General features: G+C 44.0%; 1 protein-coding gene across 1 annotated transcript in view; it reads right to left on the bottom strand.

Annotated features, from left to right (window-relative positions):
* LOC309829601 (uncharacterized protein) overlaps positions 1 to 17,254 on the bottom strand; it is a 41,958-nt gene that overhangs the window by 3,122 nt on the left and 21,582 nt on the right. The window contains exons 4-6 of the mRNA XM_082665612.1: positions 15,961 to 16,082; positions 4,328 to 4,418; positions 277 to 476 (exon numbers count right to left, since the gene is read on the bottom strand). The gene's annotated coding sequence lies outside the window, so the exon portion shown is untranslated. The remainder of the gene's footprint in view (positions 1 to 276; positions 477 to 4,327; positions 4,419 to 15,960; positions 16,083 to 17,254) is intronic.

Raw genomic sequence — 17,254 nt, 5'->3', positions numbered from 1 at the left:
CCGGGAGGCCAACCCAGATGTGGCCGGACCGAGGGAAGGGAAGGGGGCTTCCAGTCTGCCCGGCTGGAAAGCGCGGCCTGGACACGGTGCCAGCCCCCCGTCTCCTTCCTCCCGCCCCCCAGGCCTCTTCAACCTGTGCCAGATCGTCCTGGCCAAGGTGGTTCAGGCCCTGCACACGCAGACGCCCGCGGACCCGGCCCAGGAGAATGCCCACCTCTGCCAGGAGATCCTGGGGTTCCCAGCCATGCCAGGTAGCCAAGCGCGCACCGGGCTCACCTCAGCAGTTGGTTGGCGGCTACTGCCCAGGTCAAGAGGATCGTCTGGCGCTGTGTGAATGGGGACCGACTGACGGGCTCCGGCCGAGGCCCGCTGACCTCTGGCCTCTTCCTGCCACGGTTCCTTGGCTGGTCCCTCCAGCTGTGGCCCGTGGAGTCCAAGGGTGGGGTGGGAGGCTCTGCACATGCTTTCTAGAGAGCCTGGAAGAGGCAGGAGAGGGCTTCATACCCCGAACAGAAGGCATCGACGAGGTCTGCCCATGCGTGGCGGTGCGGACACGCCGTTCACTCCCTCGTGAGCGCTTTAACCAGCGATCTCCCCGTGGTGGAGGGCGAGCCCTGACTCATCTCTCGCAGCCTCAGCAGCTGACCTTGTAGGAGGCTTAGGAGTGAACCCTCGTGAGCTTCAGCAGAAAGTCGGCAAAGATTTATTTGTGTCCCTCCACTGAACTGCCAGCGAGGTCCCCGTTTTCTACAAGTGTTGGGCCAATACTCTCTCTAGTGGCAGGGGACTCAGACAAGGCTGCTTTGGGGCCCCCACCCCCGCTCTGGGGCAGGGGCACTGAGCGGCCAGGGAGCCGGGCAGGAGCCCCTCCGCGTGTGTCCCAGTGACCCACCTGCCTGCGACCTTCGGCCGCTTGGCAGGAAGCTACGACGCCCAGTCCTATGGCCAGTCATTCCTGCAAGAAACACTGGAACCAGTTTCTGCCAACCCACCAAAAAAAAAAAACCGACTTCAAAGGCAACGTGGTGTCACAGGAAGGGCTTGTTTCTGTGTTTCTTTGTTTTTAGTTCATTAGGCCTCACTTAAAATTCTGATTCCACAATGTACTTGTTTTGGGATCTTGAACAACACTCATAACCTCTGCAAGTTTCAGTATAGTAAGTTTATGTGATTACCTTCATCTGTAATATCCCTGTGTTGCAATCTTAATTAATTCAGATTAATTCATCTTAATCTTAATCTCAAGTTCAGATCAAAGACTAGTTCCTCTGTGACTTCTCCTCTGAACTGATTCAAAAGTCTCCTCTCCCGTCCTCATTTGGCTTCTCTTCTCTTCTGGAATCTCATAAGAACTTCTATGACCTCTTTGGTTTTTTGTTGTTGCTGTTGTCTGTCTGTTTGGTTTTTAATTGAAATATAGTTGATTTACAATGTCGTGTCCGTTTCAGGTGTACAGCACAGTGATTCCGTTTTCAGATTCTTTTCCCTTATAAGTTATTACAAAATATTGAGTACAGTTCCCTGTGCCATAGAGGAGATCCTTGTTGTATCAATTCTATGCCTTCTTTGAATGACCGTAGCACTTGTTGTCTGTATCATTTTTATGTCTGTTGTGGCTTTGTGACTGAAAATGAAAATTTTCTATTTGTTCATGTCCTGGCCCTTCCTTAAAAATGTGTTCATTTACCTATTTCATATTTATTGACTACATCTTAGACACCGTGTTAGCTGCTTGTTCTAGATGTTAGTAAAACATAGACCTTCCTGCTCAAAGTGTCACAGTATTTGTGGGAAAACAAAAAAACGAACAACTTACGTCTCAAATAGCTTTGTACTTCCCAAAGAGAGCACACCTCGTAGGTACAATAAATATATGTATTATACATAAATGTATAAATAGTTAATGGCATTAAAAACTTGAGATAACTGCTTTTCTATTCTGAGGAAATGATGATAATATTTCACCAGGAGCTCAACACCACTCTGAGAATGAGGGCTTAACCCCCGACCTGGCTCACTGCATCGCTTTCTTATATGAAAACAGACGAGTCTGTACATGCTCTCTACAAAAAGGCTTATCTGGCATGAATTTCAGATAGCAAGAAGAAAAATTCAAGAGGTTCAGAGAAGCATCCAGAAGCTCAGGTGATTGTCTGGCACTAATACAACTTGCTTGACAGGAAAATAGAGCTGCAAATCTCACAAAATTAGATGATCTTCTAAGAATTTCAAAACCGCCTGCTATTAATTAGAAATCCTAGAAGAACCGCTTCTTTTAAAGCATACTGATAATATGCTTTACAGCTTAATATTCAGAAGCCTATGTTTTGGCTAAGTGAGCTTCAGGAATGAAGGAAACTTGTGGTTCAGTTCCATCTACTCTGGAACCTCTGGTCAAAACACCTACTTCTGTGCTCAGCCATCTTATCATCTGTAAAATGGAGGCAACTCTAAGAAAACATAGTTACAGAGATGTTGCACAGTTTCCTGTGTCACTGTCTTCATTTGTTTCAGAAAACCAATAACGTCTAAGCTACTACTGCAAAGAGTGCAGTGTTACTTGGGGTCATCTAGTGCAGCTCTGTCAAAGTAAAGAAAAGGAAAGGGGCTTAGAATAACTATAATTTTCCCAAGAGGACACTATTATTTTATGGCAGATCTGAGTCAAGAACCCTGATCTCTTTGATGCCATTCCATTGTTCTTTCGTTGGGTTCTCAACAACCCAGAGAAAGAAAGAGAAATAAAACTCCTATGTGCTGTGTCACTGGTACAGGACGTGGCAAGATTGGAATTGGAGAACTACATATTAACAGGTATTTGGGAAATTCTTCAAACTAATTAAGATATATACCAGGTACATAAAAAAGTTATGTTTTCCCAAGATGATTCTGTGGAATGAACAGAACTGGTAACTGAAGGTGCCTGTGTGCTGCAGTTCCAAACAGGATGGGTGAATGCTTGTTTTCTGGCACCTTTAAGACTCCACCCCAATATACACATTAAAATAAAATTAACATTTCAACTGGGTCATATTTAATTCTGCATGCTCTTGTAAGTCAGCAAAATATTCCATATATCATTTAAGTTGTCACTCACTTTCTTTTCTTTTCTTTTTTTTGCGGTACACGGGCCTCTCACTGCTGTGGCCTCTCCCGTTGCGGAGCACAGGCTCCAGATGCGCAGGCTCAGCGGCCATGGCTCACGGGCCTAACCGCTCCGCGGCATGTGGGATCTTCCTGGACCGGGGCACGAACCCGTGTCCCCTGCATCGGCAGGCGGACTCTCAACCACTGAGCCACCAGGGAAGCCCGTCACTCACTTTTTAACTTGAGTTTTAATTTCTAAAAGTCTTTCCAGACACAAAACAGAGGTGGGAAAATGGTATATGGGAAGCTGCAGAGATGAAATAAGCTTACTTCATTCGGCATAAAGATGAATACCCAAACAACTTCTGCATAGCCGAAAGTGTCCAAATCTACTATCTTCGTTTTGTAGTCAAGGCTTCCGGAAAAATATGCTAACGGATTCCTAATTACCCAAATGCCCCATATCTGTTTCAGTAAGTATCATTATATATCATGGAAATTTTTCTCAGTGACAGAGAAAGACATCCTGGCCGAGCATGCCCCTGCCCATGACACAGAGATGATGGTCTCAAGCTACCTTGAAGGCGTTGGAGCCCACTTTATCCATTACTAATATTAATGGAGGATAAAACTTCATATTCTGTTTGCTCTGTGTTTGTTAAATCACTTCTTCCCTTCATTAAAATGGATGACACATAATTGAGTCTGTAGTGTGTGTATCACTGGAAACTGAACACATTTTTGTTGGTTTTATTAACGTCATAGGTTTCTAGGGAGGGTCTACTAAATAACTAAGTCTAGTTTCACAGTTACAAATAAATTATGATGTAATTTTGAATAAATTAAGCTCATCATAAAGGAAGGATACTGATAGTTGCTACTACCCCTTCCTTGAGGGGCTCTTGTAAAGCACTAAATAAAGTAACAGAGGTTTATATGCATGCATATATTTTCAATGATATTTGAACACACTTGAAAAGAACTCTACAGAATGCATTACAAAACCTCGATGCTGTGTGTCCCTAGTTCCCAGCTCTCTCGTTAAAACTATTTAAATGAACAAAATGTTATCTATTAGGATAGCTATCAGAGTACTCCAAATACTACTTCTTGCAGTACCCTGTCCCGACCATTTGCCTTCCTCTTCCCATTAGTCCTTAATTCAGAAACCCCAGAGATTTGTTCATTAATTTATGAACACATTTCTTCATTCAGCCAAGAAAATTGATGGATCCCTTACCAAATTTCAGGCACCCTTCTTCAGTATGTTTTCTAGGCATGTTCAGGAAACACAGCAGTGATTAACACAGATGAATACAGCCTCTCTCGAGCTGAGGGGAGAGACAAAAGTAAAGAAGCAAATATAAAATCATAAGTGTAAATATGTAAATAAAAATTGAATAAATGGGTAGAATAACTAGTATATCAGGTAAGTGCTGGAGAAAAACAGCAAGCAGAGAAGGGGGATGGAGATTGTTAGCTGGTAGGAGGAGGCTGCGATCTGAAACTAAGTGATCACTGAGGGCTTTCTGGGGAAGATAAAATTTAAGAGGGAACCTAAGGTTGTGAGAGGGAGCAAGGTGCATATCTGGGAAGTGAATAGTACAAGCAGAGGGAACAGTCAGATGGAAAGGCAATGAGGCAAGAGTGGGCTTGGAGTATCCAAGGAGCAGAAAGGATGTCAGTGTGTGGAAAACAGAGGGAGCAAAGTGGAGAGGAGAAGGAAACAGTCAGAGAGGAAACAGAGGCCCAGATTTCTAGGGCTGTGGAGGCACTTTGAGGACTTTGCTTTTCCTGTGAAGAAGCCATTGAAGAGACTTGAGTGACATGATCTGACTTATGTTTTAACAGGATCTCTCTGGATGCCATGTTGATTAAAGACTGCAGGAGAATAAGGACAAGCCCCAGAAGACCAATAGTTGATTCAAATGTCAAGAAACATTTATGCCTTCACCCTTCAACTTCACAAATGATGCCATTTCCATTGAGCTATTGAAAAATATAATCTGGCTTTCAAAACAATAAACCAGAAGGCATTTTCTCACATAAGCAAGGTCACAAACAACTGTCAGCTAAAGTTGAAATAGCAACAAATCAAATAATAACAAAAAACATTTTTTATAGATTTTAAAACCTTACAAAGCATTTTCTTGTCCATTATCTAAGTTAATCCTCAAATCAACGCCATGAGATAGTTATTATTTTCCCATTAGAAGTGACCGCATATTAAATCCTTAGTGATTGCTCAAGAAAAGCTGAAATCTTGAGTGTACATCTATTAATGCCAAGGTTGGGTTTTTTTACCCATGGGAACATTGGATGCTAAAATCCACAGGGATTTTCAGCTCAAGATGGCAGACTAGGAAATATATTTACTTTCTGGTCCTCCTGAAACCATGTTTAAATAAAACTGTAGAAATACCAAAATTAATCAACGAATAAAAGCCAAGACATTGTGGAAGTCATCAACCACAGAAAGATTTCAACACATTTCGAGAAGGCAAACAATGAAATGGAGGGGCCATGAATAAAATAATGTAGAAAAGACTACCCTAAGTAGGGTCTGCACAAAGCGAGTCAGCTTTTGCTGAGCCCTGGTTATAGTAAAGGACAGAGGAAAGAAGAGGGGCTGAAAACAAGGAGACAAAAGTCATTTTAGGAAAAAACGTTCACTTAATGAGCTCCAGGGAACACTCAGCCTGCTGCCATACTCACTCATGTATTACAGTGGATTGTTGGTAAGCAAGACAAGAAAACAGGGAACCAACAAACAAAAATCAAGACACTGTTTCTTACTGAACTCTTCTCAAATGAGATCAAGAAATTAGGGTTCAATGCCATAGCTGTAAATCATTTCTGCTCCTGGAGAGGTTAGAAAGGGCTTATAATAGTTACCCTTTTTTTTTCAGACAGAATTTAGGTCTGAGCAAAAGCTTTTGTGTCCTCCAACCTCAAAGTTTACTGGGGATGGAAGTCCAAATTTGCTTTGACATACCATAAAAAGAATCTCATGAGCAGAGGGTCAAACTACTTTTGGAATATATGAATTATGCCCAGTGTGATTTTAAATAAACAAAAATATATCAATTTTTACTGATCTATATGATTCTGGGTTCTGAAACTTCTACATGTTACATGTCTGATATATAACACACAATGTCAGTCCCAGGAGGGAGAAAACACTCCAATGAAGCAAGCCAAAGAAACAAGATTCGAACAAGGTAAAGTGATGTGTAGACCAAGACCAGGATTTTTCAGTTCTTTCCTGTCATGCTGTAGCTTCCAGCTCCTGAATAACAACACATGTTTCCCTTGTCCTAGACACACAAGAGTATGTCTCCTCTATGGGGCGTAAGAAGCTCTAGAGTTACATATGTGTAGTAAAGAGTGGACCCAGCCGGCATACTCACAATGACCAAATTGTGTTGATCGTACTTTATTTTAAACCAATACATCGCTCCATGCTGAAGTTGCAATAAATGATATATTTGCTTTCTAGACATGAATGAGATGCCTTACTGGATATACTCCAGGAAGGCCAGAGAAACTGGCTTCTAATCCATACAGAATAATTCATTGATGAATTCCTTTCAGGATAGCCCCTGATTTATCTAGAATATAAGCTTTACATACCTGGATCCTTCAAACTAGACCAAAGGGAAAAATCTAGGCTGCAAGCCTCAATTAGAAATGTGGGATGGTGCTATGCTGACAACTGGTGGTCCCTGACCTATCTTCTGAGATTAGAACCCAGTGTGGTGGATGACCAATTCACGCGTTGAACAAAAGAACACCTCCTACAGGGCAGTGTATGTGTTCATTACAGGTATGGCACTTAGGGCTAAGTATCATAAGAACTTCAAGAAAAAAAAGAAAAAGTAACACATGAAGCATATATGACAAGGAGGCACCAGAGTCCAGAGCACGAGCTCTGGAATCACACAGGCTTGCTTCGAATCCCGGCTAAGCCACTACCATCTGTATACCCTGAAGAACAGTCGAAGGTTTAAATGTTCTTTCACCAAATTTCGAAAAACAAGTGAAGAAAGAACCTACCTGCCAGGAAGGGACATCGTGGGGTGCAGCATCCAGTCGCATCAGGGCTCTGCATCCCCTGCTCAGAAACCTTCACCGCTTGGCTCATGGTGATGCTGGCAGCTCAGCAGCCCTGGAGAAGGCGCTCCTGTCTCCAGGGCTCACGGACAAGCTGGGGAGGTCCACGGAGGAGGCGGGCCACAGCCTGGCAAGCTCTGGGTGCCTCCTCCACTCAGCTCTGGGCAGGCTCTGGCCTCTGGGCCCTGTTGCGGGGAAGGGCTGGCCGATACATACCCAGGGCTGAGGGGTCTGCAGAGCCGGTGCCCAGGCAGGGTGAGCTCTGGAGGAGGCGGCTTCCACAGTCCCCAACAGTCTCCGCATGGTGGCCCATCTGGTGCCAAACACCTGCCACCCACAGCGACAAGTCCCAGCCGCTAGAAAGTCCAGAAGGGGTCGGGCTCTTTGCCCTCGGGCTGGGTTTCTCCAGGGGCTGGGCTTGTGTGGGGCCTCCAGCCCACCCCCTGACCCGCCCGCCCTTGCTCTGTGACACGTACAATGCAATGTCAACACCCAGGCTGAGCCGGCCAGTGTTCAGTGTGTGCTAGACCTTGAGAAGTGTTAGCAGCTAGGGAGAAGCTCTCCCACTTTCACTCGCTTTTCTCAGATCACGCAGGCAGCCCATCTCACCCCAAAGCTATGGACACCACACCTCCTTCCCAGGCTATCGTTTTCCGTTCTGCCCCTGTTTTCCCTTTCCATTCTGCCCCTCTTTTCCCCAGCACCCCATTTACGGCTTCGGGTGTCATCGGTGCTGCAGCAGGCAGCACCTCTGACCCCGAAGCTATGGACACCACACCTCCTTCCCAGGCTATGGTTTTCCGTTCTGCCCCTGTTATCCCTTTCCATTCTGCCCCTCTTTTCCCCAGTACCCCATTTATGGCTTCGGGTGTCATCGGTGCTGCAGCAGGCAGCACCTCTGACCCCGAAGCTATGGACACCACACCTCCTCCCTAGGCTATCTTTCTCCGTTCTTCCCGTTTTCCCTTTCCATTCTGCCCCTGTTTTCCCCAGCCCCCCTCCCCCCATTTACGCTTAGGCCGGCATCGGTGCTTCAGCAGGCAGCAGCTCTGACACCAAACCTATGGACACCACACCTCCTTCCCAGGGCTGTCATTTTCCAGTCTGCCCCGTCTCCAAGTAGAACCATTACCTATTTCACACGGCTGTTCCTAGTTCTGGGAACACACCACTCACTGGTAGCAATGCCTCAGCCCATGCCTCGACTCATTTACCTGCAACGCTGGCCAACAGATAGACCAACACTTCAAAGTTATGACAGAAAGTTGAGTAAGTTATACACTTGGAATTGCATTTATTATTATTAACAAGCACAACTGTAGTGCTTAGACTATAACAAGTAATATTCTAAGTGCTTAGCAAATATTAACTCACTTAATCCTCATAATGGCAACCCTATAGGTAGGTAATGTTCATAATATTCACCTTTTTTGGGGGAAACTGAGGCCCAGAGGGGTTGAATAGCTTGTCTAATGCCACACAGTAAGTAGCGGGCAGAAACCCAGGATGAAAACCAGACCGTCGAGACTTTCATCACTTTGCTGTGTCACCGTAATAGATGTTGTGGTTAGGGAAGGGACTAAACTGACAAGACTCTGAACTTGAGAAGGGAGAAGTTAGAAAGTGACTGATCCTAGAAACTAGAGAGGATTTCAGCTCAGAAATTTCTGGTGATGAGACCCAGAAGAACAAGAACATGGTTGGAATATTAACTTGGGGTAGTATCTGAATCCATTGAGAAATGGTTTTGTCTTTTTTTTTTTTTTTTTTAACTTAGAAAGGCCAGTTGGATGAAGATTAATGAAAAAAAAAAAGTAGAAAGGAAAAGAGGAAGGTGCCTGAAGTGAGACATAACCTCTTCCCTGTAAGTACTAGGGGTGGGTGTCCTGTGGGAAAGGATGGAGCTCTCTCTACAGGTTTGTCACCAGGATGAACAAGGAGAAACATGGCAACCATTGTACTGGTTTTGATGATTCCTCAAAAATCAAGGCTTTAGTTTCCACGAACTACCCACAGTAGCATACCTACCGTGTGTCAGACATGCCACCAAGTGTGTTTCCAGTCACACATTTTAATTGGAGAAATAGTTCCTATGAGGTACGCATTAGTTCCCTATGGCTGCTGTAACAAATTACTACCAATGAGCTTGCCTAAAACAAAACACACTCATTCTCTTATGGTTCTGGAAGACAGAGGTCCAAAACCAGTTTCCCTGGGCTGGAACCAGGAGTTGACAAGGCCGTCCATCCACCTTCTAGAGGCTCTAAGGGAGAATCTGTTTCCTTGACAGCATTCCTTGACTTCTGGCCACATCAATCCAACCCCAACTTCATCATCACATTCTCTTTGGAGTAAAAACTCCCTCTGCCTCTCTCTTACGAGAACACCAGTGGTTACATCTGGGTCCATCCAGGTAGTCCAGAAGAATCTCCCCATCTCAAAACCCTTACTTTCATCCCATTGGCAAAGTCCCTTCTGCCATTTAAGGTGACATTCACAGGTTCTGGGGATTAGAAGGTGGACATTTGGGGGCAACGGTATTATTCAGTCTACTACAAGGTAGATACTATTATCTTTCTCAGATGTAGGAAATGAAGTTTAGGGAAGTAATTTGTCTCAGGTCTACAATTTCCAGAGTAGAGATTTAAATTCTGCCAGTGAGACTTTAGGACACACTCTAAACAACTTTAACCTGTGTCCTTAATTACTGCATAATCCTTGGTTAAGAGTCACACTTAGGTATCAAGACCCAACTGAATATAACACAAGTACTGTCTCCTCTTTCACTATGTTTGCCTGGTGTATTTATGAATCTTGCCCAGAGCAGAAGAGTTCAGAAAATTGTTATGCACCTTTACTAGGAGAAAGCATTTACTGTTTGATGTGCACGGAGTAACGGAAGGCTATTTAAAATAAAATAAAATAAAATAAAATAAAATATGCCACCAAATCGTCAAGTGTCACAACAGAGGTAACCCCGTGGGAGTCTTGAGGAGACTAAAATTATCTCCAATTGTGCAGGTGAGAAAAGTTTCACTAAAGGCAGGTGTAGTTCAGCCAAGCCCTACGGCACAGAAGTAGGAATTTGGATATGTACGAATGGGAAAAAAGACATTTTAGGCACGGGAAACAGTTTAATGCCGAATGCATAAGAAATATGCATTAGACCTTTCTAAATCAACTGGCTTATTAACTCAGTAAATCAGATTTGGTCAGTCAAACTAGCTTTAGCTGATTACTTATCCAGGGCATAGCTGTTGAGAGTAATTTTTGTCACAGAACAGTAAATAAAATTGTTGAACTATAGCTTTAGGCTTGCTAAGTGAAACAGATTGCTCTAGCTGATGTTCAAGTGACTTACTTGGTACTATTCACGAAATTGGGGGTTAACAACTGCTTAAGACAACATAGAGAACTGATCTTAAATAGTACGTGTAGTTACTGTGTAAAGTATCTGTTCAGTAGCTCATGGTAAATGGATGTTTATAATCCCCATTGGACAACCAACTGCTTTTTTGCAAATGGTAATGAGAACTGCTGTTGCATAAACTATAGTAATGACCACCTACCTAATTTGTTGTCCAAACCAGAAATCTTCTAACAATACTGGTCTCCTAATAAAAGTAAGCACGAAGCTAACACACACTGGGTGTCTCCCGTGTGCCTGTGCATGCATCTATTATCTCACTGAACCCCCATAACAGCCCCCAAGAGAGGGACTCTGAGTGTCCCCATGCTGCTGGTGGAGAAACACGCACAGGAAGGTTCAATAGTCTATCTACCTAAGATAACACAGAGGGTGGGAGAGCCTGTTTTTAAACCATCTGCCTCCAATTCCAGGTGCCAGGAGCCAGATTCAGCCTACAGGCCTCTTCTGCTCATCTGGAGGTGAAACCATGTGTAAGGATTAGTCAAATCCTGTCTTCACTCCTCAAGGTAGCTTGAACACTTGCACGCCCTCCAAATAGCATGTAGCATAAGCAATAAGATGTTTGCCCCGGGTATTGTCCAGGAACTTGGAATCAGCTGTGTCTAGTTAGGCTGAGCTGGTTAAGACTGGAGAGGACCACCTATCTTCCACCTGGGCCAGTGCCTTTTGACCTCCTGCCATCAGAGGGCCGAAAACTACAGCCTGAGAATGTGCTGAGCCCCGTAGCCTAGTTACGCCAGCTCAGAACAATGATGAGCACACCTTTTTCCAATCACCTTTCCTCATGCTCCCCATGCCTCATACTGCCCTGCTTCTTTATTCTTTATCCCATAGATACCCCAAGCCCCTTGCCTTTGGGGAGGCGGATTTGAGACCTATTGTCACGTCACTTCCTCGCTTGGCTGCCTTGTGAATAAACCTCCTCTTTGCTGCAAACCTCAGCATGTCAGTGTTTTGGCTTGTTGCGCCTCAGACAAAATGGTAGGGAGCAGTGGTAAAGGTCCCTTGCCTGTGAGGGAAGCTGGTTACTAGTAGTCATGTTGCGGATGTTTTCTCCTCCCGGGGGGGCAGACGTCCTGCTCTTCCAGAAAGAAGGGAGAAAGGCAGGAGCTGGACCCTTGCTCTCAGGGTCACCGTGACCTAGGAGCTCGTTAGAAGCACAGAATCCAGGCCCCACCCAGAACTACTGAATTACAGCCTGCATTTAACAAGATCCATAAGAGAGGCATACCCATATTAAAGTTGGAGAGGCACCAAGCTGGAGTCCACATAGCAGAGAAGCAGACAGGATTCTAGACCACGCAGTGTTAAAGGCCAACAGTTTGTTTTCTATTCTCGAAACAATGTTTTTGAGCCATGTTTATGAGCAATGTCCCAACTTGCTTTTAAGGTTTCTTGTGTGAAGAATGGATTGAAAGGAAACAAGATACATGGACACTAGTTAGGACCTAATTGCAACAGACAGGCAAGTTCAGTATTAGGATGTTGAGGAAGAGTTGACAGATTCAGAAGAAATTCAGGAGATAAACTGAAGCGGGCTTAACGGGGTATGAGATGGAGGAAAGGAAGGTCTTAGGGAATTAAAGCGTTTACTACACATATGAGCAAAGCCTCAAAATTAATCATTTGAACGTACAGAGGTAGAGCTCTCACAGGACACCGGTTAGGAAGCAACAGTACGCCCTTTATAATTCCAAGAGACAACACAGATCAACTGTTTCGATGGAAAATTCGGCGGTACCGGTGCGTTTTTTCACTCAAACTTAGTTCCAGTAACTGTTACTCACATTTTCTGTGCCTAAACAACACAGCTTGAGGAACTGAAGGGGATTCCATTCTGGTAATTAAGGAGGGTCCCCAACACCGACATGCCCATCTTAAAAAGCAGTCCCTCTGCATTTTACCCGAGGAGCAATGGCCAGAGCCTCCCTTTTAAAACGATGGGGAGAAATCAGAACATCACACACTGTCCCTTTCAGCTACTGTGAACCGAGCCGCGAGACGACCAGTACCCCCTAGCACAGCGCGGACGGGCCAGCGCGCGGGGGCCACTGTGACAGGCGACAGCACAAGAGACGAAGCCCAGGCCCAGGGGCTCAGAGCTCCACGCTCCACCGGCAACGCCCAGGGGCCAAGGCGTATTACCTTTCCGGGATGTGCTTTCCACCCGCCCTTCCTCGTGGCCGACGAACTGGCTCATGTCACCCCCAAGATACCGCCCACCCAACGCCAGGAGTGCCAAAGTCGCCAACCCGGCATCCCCGGTGCCAGCACAAGGCCACGAACCACAGGCGCCTAGGCACAAGCCCACGCAGCTCGCGGATCTCCTTCTACTGCGCATGCGCCACCGCGTGTCGAGATGACTGTCATCACGCAGGCGGATTAACGCGCTTGATTAGTAAAGAGGATTCTGATGCCTGCTATTTCCCTCAGCCGGAGGCTGGTAGCACACGTCCATTAGTTCGTGTGTGTGCCCTGCAGAATTCCAATCATACGGGACATGGAAAGTTGTCCGACTCTCCCAGTTCCTTGTGTGGTTCTTCCAGATATTTCCCAAGTGCTTACATTCACACTTGTATCTTGTATGTAAGTATTTGTACGTAACAGGTATCCTGTAGTTTATAGAAGAGCAGCACACTATACACATACTATATACATAGTCTACAATGTGTCTTGGATAGTGACGCTGTTATCTTTCTAAAATATAAACTTGGCTGGATTGCTCTGTTGCTTGAACATCTTCACTTAGCGCAGAATACAGCCCAGGTTGTTAGCATAGCATTGAGAACTCTTTATAAACAAATATCAGTCTGTCTCTCCAACTGAATTATATGTTCAAACTATGACTTACAAGGACCTACATCATCCACCTCCCTCCTTTGCTCTGCCAGCCTCCCCTGATCTCATTCTCTACTGCCCTGCCCTCACTCACTTTCCCCTGTCCAGCCACACTGGCTTCCTTACTAGTCCTCAAACATGCCAAGCACAGTCGTGCCTCAGGGACTTTGCACCTACTCTTCCTTCTGCTTCAGAACACACCCTCCCACCCCATCTCCACTCTCCCAGAACACACCCTCCCACCCCATCTCCACTCTCCCAGAACACACCCTCCCACCCCATCTCCACTCTCCCAGAACACACCCTCCCACCCCATCTCCACTCTCCCAGATAGCCAATGGCTTGTTTCTCACTTCAAGGCTCTGCTCAATCGACATCTTAATAGAGGGGACTTCCCTGATCACCTACCACATTCCCTCACCTCTTCATCTTCTTTTGTTATTCTCCAAAGCATTTACCACCGCTTGACACTCCATATATTGACTTATTTATTCATCTCTCTCCCCCACTAGAATGGAAAGTACGTAAGGGCAAGAACTTTGTTCTCTTCCTACTTCCTAGAACAGTGCCTTCAACTTAGAAGGTGTTATACAAATATTTGCTGAAAATCAATGTATGACTTCTTTGCCCTTTCACACTACCCTCTAGTCACACCAGAGGCTGCCCCTCCAGAGCACAAGTTCAAGCCCTGTGCCTTCTGTACCTGTCCCCAATACCTGGGCTGTCCTTTCCTCATTCCGGCAAAATCCTCTTCCCCCAAGCCCAGCTCAAACGCTGTCTCCTCAGTCAGGCCTTCCTCAATTTCTCCTCTATATTCCTGCTGCACTTGATTCTTTTATCATAATTAACCCACTTATACTCACTACATGTTTCTCTTCCTAGATAACTGTAAGTTGCTACTGAACAAAGACTTCTACTCACCTCTGTATCCCCGTGCCCTAACAACAAACCTATAAGGCTCTCGGTGTTTACTGAAACAATTTATTTTCTGAGTCTCTACCAATTCTAGGGAGTGCATTGTACAGTCTCCTCCTCATTATCAGTGAGCCTGGCACCTGTGGGAGGGCCTTACAGCAGAGGAAAGTCACCAATGGATCATAACTAAGGTCCTGAGACTGCAATGGCAGACAGCATGGTGAAGTTAGCCCACCGCATGCAGAAGACCCACAGAGGAGTCAGCATATGCAATGGACTACACTTGGTATAACATGTGAACAATCAAGGTTTACAAACGTGTTCTCATGCACTTGTAAGGATCTTCTAGCCCACGCGGAACAGACAGAACACACACAAAGGAGCCTGGAGGAAGTGAGTAGGCCGGCAGCTGTGCCCTAACATCTTAAGAGGTAACATTTCTGTGACTACAGTTTAAACAAATCAGATAATTTGCCTCCTTTCTAGACACCCTGGTTATCACAGGACAGGCCAAGCCTCTCAAGTTTTAAAGCTAAAGTACACAGAAGATCTGTGGATAGGGCTTAAGATATTTAAGAGCTAGTACCTGCATTAAGCAACCAGGTTATAGAATGAAAATTTATCTTGAAATTCCCGTCTCTCCCTCTCTCTCTCGCCTCCTATCCCCTATCTTCCCACCTCCATCTCTATCTATTCCTTCTCCCCTACTCCCTGTTTTATGTATATACGTGCATCATTTTATATATACACGGAATATTTACTGTCTGTTACGTTTATTTAATAAAGTGCACACTCCTCAGGCTAAATTTAGAAAGAGGACAAAATGAACACTTTCACATGGGCGTCAGTGGTGTTCCAAAGACAAAAGATTCCTCAGTCTTAAAACATGGCAAACACCATGTTCCTTCTGATAGTTAGATGCTAGAAAAAGGCAAGTGGATCTTTAAAATTCACACGCTATTAAGACCTACTATCAACAGAGTAGATCTTAAAGTGGAAACAAGAAAACACCAGCCTTTTAAGTTCTTCCTGTCTGAAGATAAGAATAAGAGGTGGTAGTGTTCTTCCTCACTTGCACCGAAGTGTAAAAGCAGCAAAAATACCTTAAACACATATATGATGAGGAAGCCGCTCTTCTGGTCCACTCTGTTTTGTTTTGCTTCTAGGGATCTGTCTCACTCCGAACCTTTGCTTTTTGTTTTCTCTTTTATGTACGCTAAGAACCCGAGAGTCTTAACCTTTTCTTCCACCTCTCAACCAATAAATAGGACAAAAGAACATTTTTATGTTTTTATGTATTTTCCATTCAAATTTTTAAAAAAGAGATAAGTAAGCTAGCTCAGTTCATATCTCTCACAAAAATCACTTTCCAAACTAAACTAAATTGTTTGTGACCATAAACAGGAAAAGCACCGTACTCTATTAGCACCATCTGACATTTCCACCTTAATGTTACCAAACACAACTTGACACTAATGTCAGAACTATTAAAAATGTTAAAAATCCCCAACCCCACTCAAAATGCATACCAAAGTTCAGGTAAAGGAAAAACAAAAACAAAAACAAAAGCAACTCACCGTTATCTTTATGTTCTTTCAGAAACCCATTAACAGCACACTGGAATTTAAAACTAGTGTCGTCATCTGGCCTGATGCCCAATTGTACAAATTTTTAAATAAGGAATAGTTTCTGGTAAGTCCTATAAGGCAAAACCATGAAAATATGTATTATTTCCTTTGTAGGGAAAGAATAAAAAATTAATTAGAGAAGGCAGAATATAAACCAGGAGAGTACATTAAACTTTGTATGTCAGTTATTCTGATGAGAGCCATTTTTTCCAAAGCTGCTTTAATCAGTAATTATCACTTGATTTTCATTAAAACTGCAGAACGGACAGTTACCAGGCATGCAAAAGGAAAAGCAAATCTATGTGAATGAATGCACATGTAACTCAAAATGATATAAACAGTTCTACCTACATTTATGTTCTATCTTACATTTCAAGGGCCATAAAGCGGCTGTGATTTAAGGAGAGGAGTAGAATAGAGTCAGAAGAACTTGGATTCGAATTAGGAAATAGAGGCAATTTCAGGCATTGTTGAGAACTGGTATTCTTGGGGTGGGAGAAAGTAGACTATCCATAGAAGACAGAAAAGGATAAGTGAAAATTCTCTAGTTCTGAATTTAAATGGAAAGTAGCAGTAGGAACCTATGACATATTTTAAAAATATGAAAAACAAACATACATAGTTCCTAGCTCTGACCACTGAAAAAGTCTAGAAACAACTGATGTCATGTCAAAAGGACTCAGGAGTCACTGAGAAGCTCCAACTGGCCAAAGATAGGGCCTCAGTTAGAATAATAACTGTAACGGAGTCCACGGTGATAGGAATAAATAAAATTTTACAAAACTGGTCACCACTGGAGGATATCTGTGAATCAACTCATTATTTTGAAAACTGTTAAATAAAAGAAGAGAATCATGCCTCTACAACTGGGCAACCAAACAGCTGATGAGGGGAATCTTCTCCTCGTACAAATATACCCAGCTAATAAGTGAAAAAAAGAACAACAGAATTCACCATTCTTTGGAGCCTCAACTGAATTAATGGATGTAGGTATGAATCATCAGTGACTGCTAATACCACAGAAAGAGACAATTATATATGTCTCCATGGAAGAACACATCATCACCTATGAAACTGTCTTGCCAAAACAAACCATGCAAGCTTCATTCTGATCAACTACCAATTTACAGGAAATAAAAGGATTGAAGAATATGTTGCCAACACATGGAATGTAATCATCGACATCTAGATGGGACAAATTACCTGGTTTCTTTAAAAACAAAATTCAAGGAGGAAAAAAAAA

Source organism: Grampus griseus (genome assembly GCF_964374135.1).
Source record: "Grampus griseus genome assembly, chromosome: 11".
Classification (NCBI taxonomy): Eukaryota; Metazoa; Chordata; class Mammalia; order Artiodactyla; family Delphinidae; genus Grampus; species Grampus griseus.
This window is presented reverse-complemented; position numbering and strand designations above follow the sequence as displayed.